At 43.6% G+C, this 23,071-nt stretch overlaps 1 pseudogene; it reads left to right on the top strand.

The window, feature by feature from the left end:
* The first annotated feature begins 1,638 nt into the window (after window positions 1-1,638).
* On the top strand, window positions 1,639-1,755 carry LOC126237564 (5S ribosomal RNA; annotated as a pseudogene).
* Window positions 1,756-23,071: the final 21,316 nt, after the last annotated feature.

Genomic DNA, 23,071 nt, shown 5'->3' with positions numbered 1-23,071 from the left:
CGATTTGTCGATCTATGTGGTGTCAGACGTTTACATGTCATCTGCAAGTCTTGTTATCGTATTACAGATGTAGGGTGACGAAATGCATTACACGTTGATCACCTGTTACAATATTATTGAACACGTCATGATATAAAATATTTAATTTTTCATTTTTCTAAGTTATTGCTGGGGCTAGAGTCAAACGATTTTTCCAGCTCTTTTCTATATTATGTAGTTCTTTGAGATCGCTGTCTATTGTAACACGACAGTGTGCGCCACCATTGTGCACATCTTACGAATGACTTCCTTCAGGATAACGACATCGCTTGACTTAGAGTTGGCTCTGAACACAGTCCCCTAGAAGTTAGAACTACTTAAACCTAACTATCCTAAGGACATCACACACATCCATGCCCGAGGCAGGATTCGAACCTGCGACCGCAGCAGTCGCGCGGTTTCAGACTGAAACGCCTAGAACCGCTCGGCCACTCAGGCAGGCGACTAGAGTTCTCCAGATATGAACCCTATCGTACATGTCTGAGATAAACTGAAAAGGGCTCTTTATTGAAGGACGTGACCCATCAACCACTCTGAGGAATCTACGCCGAATCGCCGTTGAGAAGTGGGACAATCTGGACCAACAATGCCTTGATGAACTTGTGGATAGTTCGTCACGACGAATACAGGCATGCATCAATGCAAGAGGACGTGCTACCGTGTATTAGAGGTACCGGTGTGTACAGCAATCTGGTCCACCACCTGTGAAGGTCTCGTTGTATGGTGGTACGACATGCAATGTGTGGTTTTCATGAGCAGTAAAAAGGGCAGATGTGATTTACGTCTAGCTCTACATCTATTTTCTGTACTGTTTCCTGAACTCTCGGAACCGATGTGATGCAAAACCTTTTTTCATGTGTGTGTATCTAGATTGATCGTTTGCATTTCATTTCCACATTTTCTACCTTCCCTGTACAACACTAATGTGTTTTACTCTCTTTCCTAACAAATGAACATTTAGTCCTGTCACGGGAGAGACACATTTAACACTAACGCGCCGTGAAACACGGTAATGTTACCCTCTGTGAGTATTTCGGAGTCTGAAAGCGCTTGCGTCTAGTGGACCAAGGTATTCGATGATAATTTTGAATCTGGTAAAATTAACAGAAAAACCAAACTAACTTTAACGTTGGGACTCAATGAGAGAGCTAAATTATAAATGAAAGAAAAAAAATGAACAGTCACCACCCCAATTAGACTCATTAATTTTGAAATACATATTTGAGAAAATTGAGTATTGGTTATTGAAGCTACTTTCGTTGAGACACAAACTGACAAAGTGCACTCTGTAGCATCATTTACCAATGACGCACACAACAGTAAATTATAGGAAGTAAATTTGCACCAAGCTCATACTAATGACAGTTACACTCAGGAGCATTACTTAATCATCTACTGAAATGTTACTGCATGAAGCGCAGAACTAAATTTGAACGTGTGCGGCTTTTATCTTAACTCACATAAAAAATCACATCAAGATGAATAATATCATAAATACACTGTTTAAGCTCCTCTAGATATATCTGTTTTCCTTAGTGATAGTTCAATTTTTTTTTCTAATAGGTGGCCAATATGATGGGGACTCATAAACAAGCATATGGCAACGGCCTTGCCGCAGTGGATACACCGGTTCCCGTGAGATCACCGAAGTTAAGCACTGGAGGGCGTGGCTGGCACTTGGATGGGTGACCATCCAGCCACCATGCGCTGTTGCCATTTTTCGGGGTGCACTCCGCCTCGTGATGCTAATTGAGGAGCTACTCGACCGAATATTAGCGGCTCCGGCCAAAGAAAACCATCATAACGATCGGGAGAGCGGTGTGCTGACCACATGCCCCTCCTATCCTCATCCTCCACTGAGGATGACACGGCGGTCGGTGGTCCCGATGGGCCACTTGTGGCCTGAAGACGGAGTGCTTTTTTTTTAAAACTAGTATAGTTTCACTAGTTAACGCTCTTTGATTATTACTGTAGGACAAACTAATTTATTTCACTTCGCGTAGTTCATAATTTACTTTTCAAGACAATAAAATACAACACTGGGCTAAATTAATTTAAAAAAAGGAACCATTCATGATAGGAATCAAAACCACACTAATTTTGAGAATGAGCAAAATTTATTTGCCTTTTTATCACCTGTGAATCAGGTATTATAGACAATATTATTTTACACAATCTTGCACTATAATCCTACATAACAATATTTTCTAATAAACCAAGGATACTTTAGCAAAAGCCTAAGCAGCTTCACTTTTTTCGTTTTTAACTTTAACTTTTACCACCCCTTTTACATTAGACAAAAACTCACTTTCAAACATTTGAATGCAAGAATTGTTAATTTAAATCACGATACTCGGTTTTAGTAGCACTTAGGTGAGAACCCTGCATAAGTTCGTGATAAAGATAGAAAATATGTTCCGGACACGAATTTAACTGGTCTATGCCGATATAAATTACTGAATGTTCGAAGTTTGTCAAGCAGTGGCGAAGATTGGTGCTCTTGATGTTCGAATGCTCTATAAAATATCTTCTTGGCGTCGGATTATCAACATATTAGAGTCATTCCTTTATGCCGAGAATACCAAATAATAGCCAGACCAGATCCACATATGAGGCAGACCCTTTATAAAGCAGTTTCCAAATGCCTCTCTTAGCACAGTCGAAGTGTATCGTGCTACGGCTAGCCACATACTGCGTGCCGTTCACATAAAGGAGCCTCTCAGTTCTACCACCAAAACCACCTTTTGCATCGCACCATGAAACTTCCGTTGTGGAGGGACTACCCTACCGCTTTATTATGTTACGAATAGAAATGCCCTAAGCATGAACCAGCTTTTAATAAATATTTTCTTTTTATGAACATCGTCATATTATAATAATTTATCATTTTAACATATCCTTTTGCTTTTCTTCATATACACAATACAAAACACTATATTTCTTACCACAGATCAAGGAGTTTAAGTAACACAGAACACACATTTCGTAATTTTACATACACAGTTACATAATGTAAACCTACTTCTAATCGAGATAAGTGTTACACCTAACACGTCCAACTTCGACTCGTAAAATGTTATCCTTTCGCTGGTTATTCAGCCTTTTTCTCATGGTCACTTCTACTTGTCAGTGCTCTTCCAGAGACACAAATGGGGGACTATTCCGGGATCTTTTGACAAGAGAGAGATCATCATGACACTTCTTCAGTTATAGCCCACATTTCCTGTGGATACATGTTACGTGTCTGTAATGATGTGGTTTCCATGACCTTCTGCAACCTGATGCCTTTCATTATTGCTGATTCATCATCCTTTAGGGGCAGTTTCCCTCCCCAAGGGCAAGAGAGAGTCCTGAACCTGCAGCCGCTCCTCCGCTCTTTTTGACAAGACCGTTGGCAGAGTGAGGGTGACTTCTTATGCCGGAAGTCTTCGGCCGCCAATGCTGCTTATCAATCGAAATTTAAGCGCTGGCGGGTTTCGAATCCAGGATCGAGTGGCTACCATGGGTGCACTAGGCTGGACAAAAAGAGGTCCGCCGGCCGCGGTGGCGGAGCGGTTCTAGGCGTGAAGTCCGGAACCGCACGACTGCTACGGTAGCAGGTTCGAATCCTGCCTCGGGAATGGATGTGTGTGACGTCCTTAGGTTAGTTAGGTGTAAGTAGTTCTAAGTTCTAGGGGACTGATGACCTCAGATGTTAAGTCCCATAGTGCTCAGAGCCATTTGAACCATTTGAAAAAGAGGTCCGACACTGTATCAGGAGGCATCTATGACTTTTGTTACGATAGCGTTGTAAGGTTTCTTTTGCAACTGATGCCATGTATCAGTTGTAATGTTCTTGAAGTGTGTAAAACGAAATGTGTAATTTTTTTTGTCAATCTGTGCACACACACAATAACGTGTGATAAAAGTGGAATTTCATAGGCCAGGTTTTTAATTTAGTAATCTGTAGAGCGCTCTCATGAAGTTAATCAGTATAATAACTGAGGAAATGTCAGTTATTGGAATTAAATGCTAGGGGCACTGTGGTAGTATAATTTCCATAACTTCGTTAGGCATATGGATTTTAGGGAGTGCCCAGCCTCTCAGTAGGTACAGTTGGTGTAGATCAGGCTAGTTCACACCGACATTTCGCCAACGAACAGTGAAATTTGCCACCACACCGTGTACTGTCTCAGTGGTAAAGGATGAAGCAACAGAGATCTCCTATTGAAGCTCATAGAGCACGGTGAGATGATTTATGTAGATAGCGTCTTTGCATGTTCCCCACAAAAGGTAGTCTCAAGCAGTCAGATCGGGCGAATATGGAGGGCAGTACATCCCTGCGGCAGTAAATTTCTAATAAGTCAATGCAATCACTCTATTCTCTAAGTATTCATTGAGAAAGACAAACACCGGTTTGGTGCGATTTAGTCTGGCATTAAATTGCATTAACCACTCATTTACTGGTTTATCTCCCAACGCTAGCTGTTTGGCGACACATTGTTCCAAAAGTTGAATGTAACATTTCACTCACATGAAAAATGGGCTAAAATGCCTCTATGGCATACTGAAGCCCAAACAATAGTGTAGAGTATACGGGCACTTCTGACACCAATTGTAAATGTATACAGGGTTTGGGAAAGCGGGGAGGCGGTTATTACATATGCCTCGTGACGACAGGGTGCGGGGGGTCGAGCGGTCAGTATTAGAGAGTGGGCATCCAGGACTGACGTTAAATGACAAAACAGGAAATTAGGTACAATAACGAGAATATATTTGAATGTGCGGTGTACAAGGGGCGCGCCTAGGCTCGGAAGTTACCAGGTATAGGCCAGTCTAGAAGGTCGATCAATTAATTGAAATGGGCAGCGGAAGGGGAAGCAGTTCATGTTAACCTACGTTGGTGGCCGGTCGCGAAAAGAAGAGCCAGAGGCTCTGTCTTCCAAGAAGACGTCTGTTCTGCTCGATTTCTGGATTACAAGAGAGAAGCAACTGTGTTCTGCACCGCAGGACGTTCCGGCGTCCACACACGTGATCAGTATCCCGCGCACGCTATTGGTTAAAACCAATGCAGAGAATTCGCTAGCTGTTTCAGCAGAGGGCTCAGGACATCTCCTGTCAGCAGCTGTAACTGGACATAACTGCCTCGGTTTTGAAAGAGAAGCGACTTGTGCCACGTAGACACGGCGTGAATTAGTCTGGGAGAAATTGTAAAGATTGCACTGAGCCTTTGAAATAAATTTCTTAAACCAATTCCCTAAAATATTGCTTGACTGGCTGCCATCCTGTACAGTAGCTTCGCCAGAGTACAGTGATTTCGTTACACACACAAGAGGACTTTCGGAACCCCAACATCGTCACCATGCTTAGTTCACGACTCCGTTTTGGCAGAAGTGTGAGTCATATCTGAACCAGATGCAGCGATCATCAAATCCTTCATTCTCACTAATTGTGAGAATCTGGATCTCAAAGCCAGCACTATGTCACACAGCTCGTACAGGTATGGCCTGAAACACATGGATTTCGAATGGATATCTGTGTAGTCTCTGACTCATTATTTTCTTTATACTGGAGCACTTCAAACCAGTCTGTGAAGCAGTACTTCGGACGGATTTCCTTGGATTTTGCTAATTCCAGAAACCATACTGACATTTTTAGGAGTATTTACAGTTGGCATAGGACGACATATTCCCACTAGGTCATCAGCCACGATTCCTGTCCGTTGGAATTTGACGAAGAACTTGCGAATGGTTTTCGCATCGTCCTTTTGAAACATTAAACCTGGTTTGAAAACTGCACCTTGTTGCGGTAGGACAACGTTCTACCCTGCCGTACTGCAGTACCAGAAAAAAAAACATTGTTTAATGGAGTACATGATTTCTTGCTCTTCCTTCAGTACGCTAACCTGAATTCACGTTCCAGCGGTGCAACTGGTCGCTCAGAGCTGCGGCACGCTGTTTATGGGCACAACGTAATGCGATTACAGGTCCAACCTTAGCTGCTTTTCGAACTACGGGGGACGTTCAATAAGTAATGCAACACATTTTTTCTCGACAGTTTCGGTTGAAAAATGCGGAATTTGTTGTTGGACATTATGAAATACTCCCGCTTTAGCCCCTATAGATTTGTGGAGTTCAAACAGGTTGCGGCGCTATACATAAGTCTTCAGACGGCGTCTGTTACAGAGGCGCTTTCCAACGAGATATTTGACATTGAGTTTTTTTAGCGAAGAACCTGTCTATCACAAATATTTATAGGTTCTCGCAGAATGTCTGCGGGCACATAGTAGTGAACAAAAGCGCGGTGGCTCGTTGGGTGAGCCACCTGTCATCATCGCAACAAGGTCAATCAAATCCGTCCCATCCCTCTCGTGCCTGCCAGCTGCACACAGCTCCGACTCCTCCAGTGTTGCATCGTGCGGATACTCTCACCCGAGGTGACTGACGGATAGTAGTTCGCTCGCTGTCCAACTGCACGTCTCTGTTGGTAGTGCTGACACACCCGTCCATCATTTGTGGGACCGAGCGACAATGGACTCGCACACTGGTCTCACATTCGGGAGGACGACGGTTCAAAACCGACTCCGGCTATCCTGATTTAGATTTTCCGTGGTTCCCCTAATCGCTTCAGGTAAGTGCCGGGATGGTTCCTTTGAAATCGCACGGCGGACTTCCTTCCCCATCATTCCCTAAACCGATGGGACCGCTGACCTCACTGTCTGGTCCCCTCCCCGAATCAACCAACCAGTCAAGCAGTTGGGGTACTCATTGGTGACGGAAGACCAAATAGAGCAACGATGGAGCATCTGTGTGCAACTTCTTGAGCGTACAATGCACAGCGTGACAATTTTTTGTGGAACATCGTCGCATGCGGCGAAATATGGGTTCAACACGTCGAACCGTAAACAAAGCGACAATCTACGGAGTAGTGCCACACCACCTTTCCTCCAGGGAAAAAGTCCAAAGCTGCATCCTCAGCCGGCAAAGTTATGTGCTACGGTCTTCTGGGACTCTGAAGGGGCTATTCCGTTTGATGTCCTCCCTCACGGTGCAACGATCAATTCGGCCGTGTATTGTGGTGCTCTCGGGTTGCTGAAGAAACTACTTCATCGTCTTTGTCGCCACAAAAATGCAAAAAAAACTTATACTTTTAACCCAAAGCCTTACATAAGTAGCACACCCGAGGGGAGTTCACAAAACATAATGGACCCTACAGCCTGTATCTCGCTCATCCCTACTTACATCCGTTTGGCCCAGTGAAGAATCAAACTGCGAGAAGGAAGGTTACTGATGCAGCGAGGCATTGCCTGTGACGTCGAAGAGCAGAGGAGGAAGATGTTAGTGTTTAACGGCCCGTCGACAACGAGGACATTAGAAATGGAGCACAAGCTCAGATTAGGGAAGGATGGAGAAGGAAAGTGGCTGTGGCCTTTCGGAGGAACCTTTCTGGCATCTACCTTAAACGATTTGGGGAAATTACAGAAAACCTGAATCAGGATGGTAGGACGCGGGTTTTAGCCGCCGTCCTTCCGAATGCGACAGAAGAATAGTGTGCCACCATGTGGGCGTACAGGCCATCCCATTAATGTGGTGCGTGGTCGTCGCAATGAATGTGAACGAAGATTGTTAAATAACAGAGCGTGGACGAAAGAGTTGGAAGCAGTACGCTGCATTGGAACCCTGAACAAAACCAACTTGCTTGCATGAAAAAAAGAGTATAGCATTACTTATTGAACGCTTCTCATATTTCGAACTTTCTGTACAACGTATTCATGAACTCCTTGTAGCTTTCACATAAATACGTGATATTTTGCACTCGTCTATCGATACTGATTTCCAAGGTATTTAATTTAGGAAGCAAGTACATCTTCGCTGGACCGCTTGCACGTTGTGGGAAAAATTCACCCGAACTTCTCTGGGATATGATGGGAGAGAACCGGCCAGTAAAGTTGTTGTCGAGATCGACAAGATTGCTGAGCACTGATCTTCATGTGCTCCAGTCCCCAGAATGTTCCAGCTCGTGATACGTTAGGACTCCTGAACGTAAGTTACACACGTTGTCCCATGCGAAGACCATTGTGTAACGTCAACGGCACATTATCAGAAGAGAGTTCACGATACGGATGTCCTGCAGCCAGCTCTGCTGCTGTACGGATGACAGGTGCAACACTGTATGCGATTAAAAGTGCGCGGCGATTGCAAACGTACTCCAAAGGTGAAATCTTGTGGGCTAAACGTCTACATTGGACACAGATCCGCCGCAAACTTTTGGAGGTGTATGGACCAAATGCAATATTATGTCCAGCTGTAGCGAAATGGTACTAACGTCACCGTCGTAGCACAAACATGGGCGATGCTCTCGGTAAGTCCAGATCTTCAGTTTTTTATGCAAACTGAAACAACATGAAAAAGAGATTTTGAAACGATAATGATGTACATACTGTGTTTATCAGACGGATCCGTGATCAAGGAGTGCTTTCCCACCGTCGAGTAACTTAGAGATTGGCAGACCGTTCCGTATATTATTTACCGAGAGTTTGTAACGTTGAAAAATATATTCTTGTATCTGCGTTACTTTCAAGTGTAGTGCAGCATTTATAAAATGTTACTTGGCATGACACACTAATGTGTTCAAATGTTCAAATGTGTGTGAATTCCTATGGGACGAAACCGCTGAGGTCTTCGGTCCCTGGACTTACACACTACTGAAACTAACTTAAACTGACTTATGTTCGAGGGAGGACTCGAACATCCGGCGGGAGAAGCCGCCCAGTAAGTGACACGGCGCCTCAAACTGCGCTGCCACTACTAATGTGTAATTTAGTTTTCAACACGCTACATACTACGCTTGTTAGAGCAGTGGCATGATAAAGACCAGCTGACATTTTGACACTCAATTTGATGCATATGCTTTCCGCCGAAGACAACGACGTATACATGGAACTCGCATTGTGGCCCATGAAATAGTCATACGTTTTCATAAAATGAAGGAAACCGCAACAGTTGTCGAAGGAATAACAGTTTGTAGTTTACGACCGGTTATGGGATACTATAATTTCATATGCTGGCGTACAATAAAGCGTTGAAGAACTAATGTTCTCTTCCCCCACTATACAGGATTAGTCACCTAACGTTACCGCAGGATATATTTCGTAAACCACATCAAATACTGACGAACCGATTCCACAGACCGAACGTGAGGAGAGGGGCTAGTGTAACTGTTTAATACAAACCATAAAAAAATGCACGGAAGTATGTTTCTAACACAAACCTACGTTTTTTTAAATGGAACCACGTTAGTTTTGTTGGCACGTCTGAACATATAAACAAATACGTAATCAGTGCCGTTTGTTGCATTGTAAAATGTTAATTACATCCGGAGATATTGTAACCTAAAGTCGACGCTTGAAACCTCCGACGTTCAGTTATGTGTTGTAACAAACACGGGCCACGGTCGGCGAGCAGCATCTGCAGGGACATGTTTAAGATGACGACCGTGTTTACGAGTGTGGCTGTAGTGTACTGTTGTGGTTTGGTCTAGCTGTCGCAGTGTCCGCATGTAGCGCTTCCTGCTATTGTTATTCTGCATTCGTCTCCGCACGCAGACCAACTGTAGTACACCGTGTTACCAGACGTCTGTGATAGTGTAGTGTTGTAGGAACTGTGACCATGGTGTATTCGAACTCTGAAAAGGCCGAGATGATACTCATCTATGGCGAGTGTCGACGAAATGCAGCTGAAGCCTGCAGGGTGTATGCAGAACGGTACCCGGACAGAGAGCATCCAACGTGCCGCACATTGCAAAACATCTGCCGCCAACTGTATGCAACAGGTATGGTCGTAGCACGCAAACGGGTCCGTAACAGGCCCGTCACAGGAGAAGCAGGTGCAGTTGGTGTGTTAGCTGCTGTTGCCATGAACCCACACATGAGTACACGGAACATTGCGAGAGCCGGTGGACTGAGTCAAAGTAGTATCATGCGCATACTGCATCGTCACCGCTTTCACCCGTTTCATGTGTCGCTACATCAGCAATTACATGGTGATGACTTTAATCATCGAGTGCAATTCTGTCAATGGGCATTAACAGAGAATGCGTTGCAGTTCTACCTGTTTGCCGATGAAGCGGATTTCACAAACCACGAGGCAGTGAATCTACGGAACATGGATTACTGGTCCGTGGACAATCCTCGCTGGCTCAGGCAGGTAGAGCGACAGCGACCGTGGACTATAAATGTATGCTGCGGAATCATTGGCGACCACCTCATTTGTCCTCACTTCATTGCAGGGGCACAAACAGCTGCAACATACATCGCGTTTCTACAGAATTATCTGCGAACGTTGCTCGAAAATGTCCCACTGGAAACGCATCGACGTATGTGGTATCAGCATGCTGGTGCACCTGCACATTCCGCAATTAACACTAGGCTGACCCTTGACAGGATGTTCGACGGGCGTTTCATAGGACGTGGAGGACGCATAAATTGGCCAGCCTGTTCTCCTGATCTTACACCTCTGGACTTCTTTCTGTGGGGTACGTTAAAGGAGAACGTGTACCGTGATGTGCCTACAACCCCAGAGGATATGAAATAACGTATTGTGGCAGCCTGCGGCGACATTACACCAGATGTACTGCGGCGTGTACGACATTCATTACGCCAGAGATTGCAATTGTGTGCAGCAAATGATGGCTACCACATTGAACATCTATTGGCCTGACATGTCGGGACACACTCTATTCCACTCCGTAATTGAAAACGGAAACCACGTGTGTGTACGTGTACCTCACCCCTCATGGTAATGTACATGTGCGCCAGTGAAAAAGACCAATAAAAAGGTGTTATTATGTGGACGTAATGCGCTGTTCCAGTCTCTTCTGTACCTAAGGACCATCACCGTTCCCTTTAGATCCCTACGTAATTCGGTGCTCTCCGATACACACGATCGAACAGCGGAGGAGTGGTACTCAAGAGTCAACTTTATGTTACAATATCTCCGGATGTAATTAACATTTTACAATGAAACAAACGGCACTGATTACGTATTTGTTTATATGTTCAGATGTGCTAACAAAACTAACGTGGTTCCATTTAAAAAAACGTAGGTTTGTCTTAAAAACATACTTCCATGCATTTTTTTATGGTTTGTATTAACCAATTACACTAGCCCCTCTCCTCACGTTCGGTCTGTGGAATCGATTCGTCAGTATTTGATGTGGTTTATGAAATATATCCAGCGGTAATGTTAGGTGACTAACCCTGTATTGTCTGTGGGAAAAAAGTTCGATGGCATACTTTATAAAATAGGGAACTTAGGATCTCAACAGCAACATCTTTATGTTCATTTCACACGAGAAATATGGAGGTTGGTGTCAGGATCCTATTTTCCTCGTTTTACAAATGTGGGCATGGAACTTTTGTTCCATAGACATCACAGAATGCAAAACAATACGATATTATTTGGTCAGAAACTGTTGCGATTTTCTTTAGTTTGTGAGGATGTAGATGTACAGTTTGAAGACATGTATTCGCAGTTCCGAATATGCGCAACCATCAGCTGTATGACGGAGTGCAATAATGAAAATTTGCTACCGGAACCTGACTCTAACCCGGATTTCCCTAGTGTCACGAGCAGATCGCCTAACATGGCCTATCCGAGCACGCTTCCCCCATTACTTCCACATGTTGGCAAACACGTGTCTGCAACCTGCACTCGTACATCCATTACGCCTTGTTGACGCCATGTGAAGTTTGGATCTGTCCGTGAAGCGCGCTCGCGTAGCCTAATGGTAAAGCAATCGGTTTCTAGCGCCGGTGTGGCACGAATTTTCATTGTCGTCACTGCATTACAAAGCTGCTGGTTGCCCATACTCTCTACTGCGAATACATGTCATGCATTTCATAGGTGTTTAGTCGCTGAGGCTTATTCCTTCGGACGCGAATGCATTTTCGAAGGAGCATTTCGTCGTACTTCTGAATAACACAGAGGCTTCAAAATCGTATCGTATCGTATCGTATTATATCCACGTCCGCAGCTCGAGCTAGGGTTGCTGCCTGAGGATCACGGGGTCGCGGGTTCGATTCCCGGCCAGGTTGGAGATTTTCTCGCCGGGGACTGGGTGTTCTGTTGTCCTCATCATTTCATCATCATCATCATCATAATTCGTGATAGTGCCTACACTGGACTACGTAAAACATTGGAGTGTGGGAAGATTGGGACTTTGTACGGGCGCCGATGACCGCGCAGTTGAGCACCCGACAAACGATACATCATCAGCATCGTATCACATGTGCAGTTAAGGTTTCCCTACGAGGAGAACTCTTTACAGACTGATGTATCAGTTAAGTTTTAATTTTCCGAAAGCCGCCACATGTACAGTACATTTGTTGGTAACAAGTGTATACAGAGCCATTTGTCATGAGACCGTCAACGTCTATGTGACTACTCTGCTATTCACAATAAAGTGCCTGGCAAAGGGTTCAATGAACCACCTTTATGCTGTCTCTCTACCGTTCCACTGTCGAACGGCACGAGGGAAAAACGAGCACTTAAATTTTTCCGTGCGAGCCCTGATTTCTCTTATTTTATCGTGATGATCATTTCTCCCTACGTAGGCGGGTGCCAACAGAATGTTTTCGCAATCGGAGGAGAAATCTGGTGATTGAAGTTTCATGAGAAGATCTCGACTCAACGAAAAACGCCTTTATTTTAATGACTGCCACTCCAATTCACGTATCATGTCTGTGACACTATCTCCCCTATTTCGCGATAACACAAAACGAGCTGCCCTTTTTTGTACTTTTTCGATGTCATCCGTCAGTCCCACCTGATGCGAATCCCACACCGCACAGCAATACTCCAGAATAGGGCGGACAAGCGTTGTGTAAGCAGTCTCTTTGGTAGACCTGTTGCACCTTCTAAGTGTTCTGTCAATGAATCGCAGTGTTTGGTTTGCTCTACCCACAATATTATCTATGTGATCGTTCCAATTTAGGTTATTTGTAATTGAAATCCCTAAGTATTTAGTTGAATTTACAGCTCTCAGATTTATGTGACTTATTGCGTAATCGAAATTTAGCTGATTTCTTTTAGTACTCATGTGAATAACTTCGCACTTTTCTTTATTCAGCGTCAATTGCCACTTTTCGCACAATACAGATATCTTATCTAAATTATTTTGCAAGTAGTTTTGATCATCTGATGACTTTACAAGACGGCAAATGACAGCATCATCTGCAAACAGATAAATCTATGTCGTTAATATAGATCAGGAACAATAGAGGGCCTATAACACTTCTTTGGGGAACGCCGGATATTACTTCTGTTTTACTCAGTGACTTTCCGTCTATTACTACGAACTGTGACCTTTGTGTCAGGAAATCATGACTCCAGTCGCACGACTGAGGCGGTGCTCCGTAGGCACGCGGTTTGATTAGAAGACGCTTGTGAGGAACAGTGTCGAAAGCCTTCTGGAAATCTAAAAATATGGAATCAATGTGACATCCCCTGTCGTTAGCACCTATTACTTCATGAGTATAAAGAGCTAGTTGTGTCTCACAAGAACGATATTTTCTGAATCCTTGCTGACTATATATCAATAATTCGTTTTCATCGAGGTACTTTATAATGTTCGAATACAGAATATGTTCTAAAAGCCTACTACAAATCGACGTTAGTGATATAGGACTGTATTTCAGCGGATTACTCCTACTTCCCTTTTTGGGTATTGGTGTGACTTGAGCAATTTTCCAGTCATTAGGTACGTATCTTTGTGTGAGCGAGTGGTTGTGTATAATTGCTAAATATGGAGCTACCTCATCAGCATACTCTGAGAGGAACCTGACCGGAATACAATCTGGACCGGAGGCCTTGCCTTTATTAAGTGATTTGAGCTGCTTTGCTACACCGAGGATATCTACTTCTTTGTTTCTCATCTCGGCAGTTGTTCTGACCTATAAACTACTCCTCATTCACCGATAATTTATCATACTTTGCCTCCCCTCCACCCCCCCTCCATCCCTCTCCCTACACCACCTGATTTCTGAAAACATGGACTGCACGTATTTCTTTACTTCTCGCATAACATACCTACAGCTGTGTTTTGAGGACCCGTAGAACTATACTACAAACTGCAGCTTTTTGTATATCAAAAACAGACAAATGCGTTAGATGTGGAGAGATCAGAACAGGAATATCTTGATAAACAATTTATATAAGACTTCATTTGCACTGGGAAAAATGGCGTAATGTCAGCAGCGTGGACAGAGCATGCAGGATCAAGCGATCGGGAGGACAAAAAAATTTGTATGTTTGAACAAAGAGAAATGTTGGTTCATACGGATTAGGCCCCACCAATTTGTTTCCCAGCAGGAGGTTGACAAAGCAATCCACTGGGCCCATCACCATGCCTTGATTACATTTTGTTCTCAGCAGCGGTACGAGAACAAAGCGTCCTTTGCATCGCATTTCGTGTTTTAAGCAACAGCTTGGTAAATCCTGGATTGCTCCGAGTACGGTCGAAGAGAACAGCACCTCGCCAGCGGAACAAGGTACAGCGCGTCTGCAGCAGACACTCCGTACTACTCCCAAGGCTCGTCGCGTAAGTGCGCGCGTTTACGTAGAGTCGTTTTCCATGTTTCCAGTCATCGAGAGAAAGACAGCGGGCCGCAGAGGGAAGCGGTAGCGAGCGCTGCGCCGGCTGCGGGATAAAGCGACGTGAAGGGTGTGGGGCACGAAGAGCAGGGGGGGGGGGGGTGGAAGGGCGAGGGGGCGAGGGATAGCCGCGGCGGCGGGGCCCGCGTTGTGCCGCCCGCTGAGGAATTGCAAAAGTTTCTCCCTTCACAATGAACTCGGCGATTCGCCCAACAGCGGTGGAAGTGAGAAGTTTTGCCACTGGCTGCAAAGTTCGCCCAGTCCTTTTGTTGAACTGATGGCAGATTATTATTCTACTTGCTGTTATTAGTTAGACAACGTATTCGCGAAATTCCAATAAGCAGCAGCAAATTGGCGAAAAGGGTTTTTGGCAGCTCATAATGGAGCATTTGTGCAATTTGAGAAGCGGTAAGTCAGCGAGGCAGTTTGCTGAATAGCACTTCCTCTATAGACATCCGAAATACCGCTAATTCTGTTGCATTTCTAATGATTAATTTTGATATTTTTTATTTACTCGAGCGTATTGTACGTATCGAGGGATAAATATGAATGTACCCTTCGTTGCTGTACGAAATACGGTATTGTTAAGAGAGAAACTTTCACTAATTCTAATCGTATTTTCATTTCAAGTTACTTATATGCAGCCCAAATGTTACATCAGAGCGAGGCTACTCGGGACAGAACACATGCTGTGATCACTGTAGATAAAGACATATGACATGACCCCTCTGCAAGTCGTAATGCAGTTCATCTGAAATAATGGAACTATGGACTCACCGGAATGCTTGCTACTTTCTAGTGACTACAAGAGTGTTGTTGCCTCAGAAGCAGGCTCTTTATATCTCTTGTTTGTATTCCTTAAAGTCATTCCTGATGTAAGGTCGACGATGTAAAGTCAGTATGTAGTAAAAATATTTCTGTTACTGGTAAGTCAGATATGTGTACAATATTTAACAATCGTTTCCTGAGAACTGTTGGCGAATTAAATAAAAACTTAGTTTCTACAGCGAACCATGTGACTCTCTTGGAAAATGCCTTTCAGAGACTGATATATGTAATACTCCTCTGTGATACTGACAAGGGGAGATTGAGTCAATAATTAAATCACTGAAGACTAAGGACTCTCATGGATATGATGGAGTGCCCAGCATATGTTAGCCCTGTATCTAGCAAAATTTGTAATTTTTCCTTTATGAATGGTCCGATTCCTGAACGATTAAAGCTTTCAGTAGTAAAGCCGCTTCAAAAAAAGGAGAAAGGGATAATGTAGACAATTTTAGACCCATTTCTGGCCATCATTGTTTGCTACAGTTATTGAAAAGGCTGTGTATGTAAGGACAGCTGATCACTTTATATCACATAATTTGCTGTCAAATGTACAGTTCTGCTTTAGATGTGATTTAACAACTGAAAATGCTAAATTCTCTTTTGTCTATGAGGTACTGGATGGATTGAACAACAGGTTTCTAACGCTAGGCATATTTTTTGATTTAACTTAGACGTTTGATTGTGATAATCACAAAACATTGTTCCAGAAGTTGGACCATTAGCGAGCGCGGGGAGTAGCTCACAATTGGTTCACCTCTTACATTAACAACAAATAGCAAAAGTTCATTATTCACAGTGTTGAGAATGGCTGTGATGTGGGGTCTGAGTGGGCTACGGTTAGTGTGGGCGCTCCAGGGATCAGTGTTGAAGCCACTCCTGTTCCCTATTTAAGTAAATGATATGCCCTCTAGTATTACGGATAACTCGTCAATATTTCTGTTTCCTGACGTCACTAGCTTGGTATACTATGTGATCAAAAGTATCCGGACATCCCCAAAAACATACGTTTTCCATATTACGTGCATTGTGCTGCCAACTACTGGCAGGCACTACGTATCAGCGACCTCAGTAGTCATTAGACATAATATGAGAGCAGAATGGGTGCTCCGCTGAACTCACGGACTTCGAACATGGTCAGGTGATTGGGTGTCACTTGTTTCTTACGTCTGTACACGAGATTTTCACACTCCTAAACATTCCTAGGTCCACTGTTTCCGATGTGATAGTGAAGTGGAAACGTGAAGGGATACGTACAGCGCAAAAGCGTACAGGCCGACCTCGTCTGATGACTGACAGAGACTGCCGAGAGTTGAAGAGGGTCGCATTGCGTAATGGACAGATGTCTATCCAGTTCATCACACAGAATTTCCAAACTTAGTCAATATCCACTGCAAGTACTAAGACAGTTTGGTGGGAGGTGACAAAAATGGGATTTCATGGTCGAGGGGCTGCTCATAAGCCACACATCACGCCGATAAATGCCAAGCGACGCCTCGCTTGGTGTAAAGAGCATAAACATTGGACGATTGAACAGTGGAAAAACGCTGTATGGAGTAACGATTCACGGTACACAATGTGACGACCCCTATGGTAGGGTGTGGGTATGGCGAATGCGGGTGAACGTCATGTAACGCCAACAGTAATATTCGGAGTCGGTGGTGTTATGGTGTGGTTGTGGTTTTCATGGAGGGGGCTTGCACCCCTTGTTGTTTTGCGTGGCACTATCACAGCACAGGCCTACATTGCTGTTTCAAGCACCTTCTTGCATCCCATTGTTGAAGAGCAATTCGGGGATGACGCTTGCTTCTTTCAACAGGATCGAGCACCTTTTCATAATGCACGGCTTTTGGCGGAGTGGTTACACGACACTAACATCCCTGTAATGGACTGGCCTGGACAAAGTCCTGACCTGAATCCTATAGAAAACCTTTGGGATGTTTTAGAACGTCGACTTCGTGCCACTCCTCACCGACCGACATCGATACCTCTCCTCAGTGCAGCACTCCGTGAAGAGTGGGCTGCCATTCCCTAAGAAAACTTCCAGCACCTGACTGAGCGTATGCCTGCGAGAGTGGAAGCAATCATCAAGGCTAAGTGTGGGCCAACACCGTATTGAATTCCAGCATTACGGATGAAGGGCGCCACGAACGTGTAATTCGTTTTGAGCCAGGAGTCCGGATACTTCTGATTACACAGTGTCGTAAAGAATGTTGTTTGCAGAATAGGCTCTATTTCAGATAATGAAATTCATGACAAACGTTCATGTTTTGTAGAAAATAAACTAACGCTAAATCACAGTAAGACTCAGTTTTTACGGTTTCTAACACAACTTAACAAAACTCGATGTTTTAATTTCACGGAATGGGCACATAATTAGTGAAAATGATCAGTTCAAATTTCGAGATGTTCAGATAGATAGTAAACCGTCGTGAAAAGCCAACGTTCAGTATCTTGTTCGAAGACTTAATGCTGCCGTTTTTAGTATTCGAAAGGTGTCTGAAGCAAGTGATCGTTCGATACGAAAATTATTCTACTTTTCTTATTTTCATTCGGTTATGTCGTATGTTATTATAAAGGGTGTTCTTCAAAATGAATATACGGGTTTTAAGACTTTGTAGCACATATTACATTCACCTTACGGTTATAAATAATACACCAAATGAAAGAGAAAAGCTCGCACTCGTTTAACACGTTTTTCAGTGACTCTTTGACATTCCATACTCTTCCCATTGCGCACAGGTACACAAACAAAACTTTGCTCTTTCATTTGGTGTATTATTTACATTGTAAGTTGGACGTAATAAATGCTACAACACCTTAAAACCGGTATGTTCATTTTGAAACACCCTGTATTTTGGGGTGAATCTTCCCATTCTAAAAGGAAATTTTCGGCTCAGAAACGGACTTTTCGAGCAATATGTGGTGTAAGTTCGCGAACCTTTTGCGACCCCTGTTTAACAATCTGGGTATTTTGACACTGGCTTCTCAATATATATATATATATATATATATATATATATATATATATATATATATATATATATATATATATATATATATATATATTCTTTACTGTCGTTTCTTGTTAACAGTGTCAGCTTATTCCTAAGATTTAGCAGCTTTAAGTCAGTTAATAATTGGCAGAAATCCAACCTGCATTTTGGGTGTCACTTGCCTTTGGATGGCACATCCTTAACTATTGCGCAGAAAGGTACGCACTATTCTGCTGCATCCATTTTCAGTACGCTACCACAAGAATTCAAAAATCTTAGCAGTAATCCACGTAATTTTAAGTCGAAACTGAAGATTTTTCTCATGGGTCACTCCTTCCATTCTGTTAAGGATTTACTTGAAAAATTAAGCTGATTCTTATGTTATATTATTGACTGCGTTTACTTAAACTTATGGCTTGAATTTTTGGCCTTCATAAACATTTTATTTAATCCGTTACTACTTTTATGTTGTAATTTGATGTACTGACACGTTACATGAGCTTAGAAATTTGCTCCTCAATTTGGTCCTACGAAACTAGACGTGTAAATAGATTATAAAAAATATTATGAGTACAGAATATGGATTGTAAGTAAATTGAAGAAAGACGAAAGTAATGTGAATTAGCAGAAATGAGAACAGCGAGAAACTTAACATGAGGGTTGATGGTCATGAAGTGGATGAAGTTAATGAATTCTACTGTCTAGGCAGAAAAATAACAAATGACGGACGCAGCAAGGAGGACATCACAAACAGACTAGCACCAGCAAAAAGAGCATTCATGGTCGAGGGAGGTCTGTTAGTCTCAAACGTAGGCCACAATTTGAGGAAGAAATTTCTGAGGAAGTAAGTTTGGAGCACAGCATTGCATGGCAGTTAAACACGGACTGTGGGAAAATCAAAACAGAATAGAATCGAAGCATTCTTACCTGATAAGGTAAGGTCCTGCGCAGAATCGGAGAGGTAAGGAAGATATGGAAAACACTGACAAGGAGAAAGTACAGGACGATAGGGCATTTGTTAAGATGTGAGGGAATGACTTCCATGGTACTAGAGGGAGTTGTAGAGAGCAAAAAGCGAAGAGGAAGACAGAGATTGGAATACATCCAGGAAATAATTGAGGACGTAGGTTGCAAGCTCTACTCTCAGTTGAAGAGGTTGGCACAGGAGAGGAATTCATAGCGGGCCGCTTGAAACCATTCAGAAGACTGATGACTCCGAAACAAAAAAAGAGAGAAAACAGACCACAGAAGAATGGAGAATAATTCCAATGGCGTTACGGGACAAAATGAGCAAATTCAGTGAGATTTTTGGCCTTGAAAAAGGGCATTCTTTTACGGCTCTGTGCATGGCAATAAGAATCTCGATGAAGCTGGTCGGCTGTTCGCGAACTACCGTGGAGGGAATCTATGGGAAGTGGTTGAAGGATGCTATAGCGAGTGTAGTCGACAAGGTGTTGGATGGTCGAAGAGATTTCAGATTCCAGCCGATTGTCGTAAACTTCACTCCAAGATGTTTTGACTGGACACATGCCAGTCGTCTTTTGGTGGGCCATCGAAGACGTTCTCTGCTCTGCTTTATAAAGAGCGCTGAGAGTATTTCCGCGCATGCTTCAGAGTCACGGTGACAGAAGGACCACACTAACCTGCAGCGTCCTCGCTGGTGGAACTGGAAAGATCAGCGGTCTTCGGCGTTGCCGATCGCCGCAGTCATCGGAGTATTTTGGAGTCTTCGTCTGGAGCAAATCTCGGGGATGACGGGATTTCACGCATTATTCAGCTGGTATCCGCTATCACGATTCACTAGATTTTCCGCTATGCGTGTTTCAACGGATTGTTTTGCAATGTAATCGCAAAAAGATGTTTCTGTGTCCGACATTTATGTTTTGCCGTACTCCTCTGAATGTCCTTTAGAGACACAATGATCCGCAATTACAGAACTGCTGATTCTAGTGCTCTTTCCTCAAAATCCTCCACAAAGTAGTTAGCCACCTTGGGAGACAAGACGCCGTTACGCTGTTCAAAATATTCTTGGTTATACATGAAATAGTTTGAGGGAAGAGCCTACCAAAACAAAGCAGAGCCCGAACTACTTAGTTGGAGAGCCGCGAGTCTGTTGATAAATTCGACCGCGTTCCGTATGTGAATCGGACGTATACCAACCAATGGTCTCAGCAAGGAAGCAAGATATTTGGATAAATCAAGTTTAGGGGCGTCATGTGTAGATGCGTCAATATTACTCACTATAATTATTTTCACCATTGCTTACCTGTTCACAACAGTTACTTTAAATGAACGATATGAATTCGAAAGCGTTCTATAATCTCTTTGCCAGTGTTGCTAAGCAACAGCCTTCTTCATATCCCTCGAGGGGCACGTACATTCGCACCATGTCGACTTGACAGTGTTGTCCCCCCCCCCCCCCCCCACCCACGAGTTCTCCCTCAGTCGTTTTACACTGATAACTGTAGAATAACCTTCCAAGGGCAAGTGGTTAGGTCATGTGGCATGTAGATGCTAGAAACACTACCTAGTATTTTATAGTATTTTAGGAGAAAGTAGTAAATCTTGAGTTTAATTGACTTAAGGTAGCGTGGCGGCCATCGCGGAGTATTGCGGTAACAGTGTTCAACGTCAGCCATTCGAGCGAATCTCTTTCTTATCGGTGACTTGACTGGACACTATGTTTCAGAGAAAGGAATGGGCAGCAACGGAGTATAAATGAAGCTGAATTTCAGGACGGGACATCATGACATCAATCGATTCAGCGACTTGGTAACCGCTGAGCAGTCGCGCCACGACGCTGGAGCACCTCCGGAACTCAAGACGACTGGGCAGCGCCACCAGAAGCTTCAGTTTGAGACCACACTGTGTCCTTCACAGGACTCGACCTATTGCCACCGACGCTGAGGCTTAGGGAAGGATTCGGCGTCACAGTGCCAGCCGCCGCCTCCGCCTGTATGAGGGGCGCGGGTCGAGACCCACGCACAGCCGCCTCCACCACCGTGGAGAGAAGAGCAGCCGGCCCGCTGCCTAGTGTGTCACTCTGCCGGAAGCGGCGCTGTCGCCGCCATCGCCGCAGAGCGCCTGTATAGGGAGAGAGTGGCCAACCGGACGATACTGCGGCCATTTTTCTGCCAAACTGCGGGCGGGACTTTTGAATGGCCAGTAGTGGAGTAGTGGAGTACATACTCAACGAATCAAAAGCACAAGACAATATGGCGAAATCATTCGCTAAATGACTTTCTTTACATCTATAACATACTCATAGTAGCCTACTACATACAACACAGGAAAAAATACAGTGGCTGTAAAAATTATTCGTTACTTGCATTTATCTCCTTTAAAGTTCTTTTACTAGACATATTGCAATGAAAGTAACGTAAATAAAAGAAAATAGTGTATACCATTTGTTTTGTATCGGAAGTGCATAACGCTAATGATTTAACGTACCTGTATTACGTCAGATGGATGAAACTCGTAAGCAGTTGTTTACTTGTGATATGCAAAAAGTGTGAGACGTATTAGTACTTCTTGTCATGTCTTCAAACTTTTTGCATGTCCAAGTAAACAACTGCTTACGAATTTCTCGTAGATAACAAACGAAAAAGATTACAAAAATCAGGTAATGTTAAATGTAGGCTACAGTAATAACGACCAAATATAACAAAAAAAATTACCGTATCCCTTCTACCCCACAGTAAATAGGCCTATTAAAAACTGTCTTCAAGAGTATCTACAATTATTTACTACGAATAGTGTTTCAGCAACCACGACAACTGCGGGAAACGTGATTACAACTTGACTGCGTCAACAGTCAGGCAATAATACTGAAACCAAAATAATGCCTAGTGTTCTGATTCGGAACGAAATAAAGTTTGACGCTATGAAGTCGAACAAGCATGGCACAACAGTTACAGGAACTTTCCGTTTCTAGCAAGGACTGTCAGATCGCAAACGCTAATTACGTACTAAAAACGGTATACAACTAAATCGAACATGCATGCACAACGCATAACAAGTCTCTCAATTATTCAAATACCTTTTAATCGTTTCCAAAAGTCCTCTGAACTTCAATTCAACTCAAAAGCACGGCGAAAATAGGAAGCGCGAGAGACGTTTGGCAGAAAAATGGCGCCAAAAGTAATCAACCAATCACGGGAAACTTCACCTATGGCCACTCTCTCTGTATACAGGCTCTCTACATCGCCGGAGTCCTGACGCAGCCCCGTCGAAACAGCCAACGTCAGATGCACCGTCCACAGCTCCCAAGGAGAGGAACGCCTGCCTCATGTATAATTTAAGAAATAATAAAGTTATATCGTTAAAATATCAACAGCGTTTCCACTGGTTCCCCACCACATATGGCATCGCAACACAAGCACTATCCCCTACAGGGGTACCACTACAGAAACTCCTATGCAGAGTATTTGCGAGGTTTAAAATTGTTCAAATGGCTCTAAGCACTATGGAACTTAGGATGTCTGAGGTCATCAGTCCCCTAAGACTTAGAACTACTTAAACCGAAATAATCTAAGGACACCACACACATCCATGCTCGAGGCAGGATTCGAACCTGTGACC

Source organism: Schistocerca nitens, chromosome 2 (genome assembly GCF_023898315.1).
Source record: "Schistocerca nitens isolate TAMUIC-IGC-003100 chromosome 2, iqSchNite1.1, whole genome shotgun sequence".
Classification (NCBI taxonomy): Eukaryota; Metazoa; Arthropoda; class Insecta; order Orthoptera; family Acrididae; genus Schistocerca; species Schistocerca nitens.
This window is presented reverse-complemented; position numbering and strand designations above follow the sequence as displayed.